The following is a 299-nucleotide window of genomic DNA, read 5'->3' as shown; positions in this document are numbered from 1 at the left end:
GTCGATAAGTTAGAGATCGTAAAACGGGAAATATGTATCGAGCGATAGAAATTCCGTGACGTTATCGATGTCGTCACTCTGACGTCTGTGATATTGGAGGACACACAGAATGTCTTCTTAATAATGATAACGTGCGAGTTTTTTTTCTCTCTTTTTTATATAAAGAGCGTCGGGGACACGTAATATAAACAAAGTCTGACATAGGCATTTTCATCTTAATAATGGTGAAGTTTTCGAATGCCAAGTCCAGTCGTGGCTTTGGCAGCCACGGCTTGTATAACTTCCTGTAACAGATTCGA

General features: G+C 39.8%; 1 protein-coding gene across 4 annotated transcripts in view; it reads right to left on the bottom strand.

The window, feature by feature from the left end:
* The window catches only part of LOC119593404, a 24,066-nt gene that overhangs the window by 19,232 nt on the left and 4,535 nt on the right, over window positions 1-299 (bottom strand). The gene's annotated exons all lie outside the window — the stretch shown is intronic.

Source organism: Penaeus monodon, chromosome 32 (assembly GCF_015228065.2).
Source record: "Penaeus monodon isolate SGIC_2016 chromosome 32, NSTDA_Pmon_1, whole genome shotgun sequence".
NCBI lineage: Eukaryota > Metazoa > Arthropoda > Malacostraca > Decapoda > Penaeidae > Penaeus > Penaeus monodon.
The sequence above is the reverse complement of the archived record's forward strand: the minus strand, read 5'-3'. Positions and strand labels throughout refer to the sequence as shown.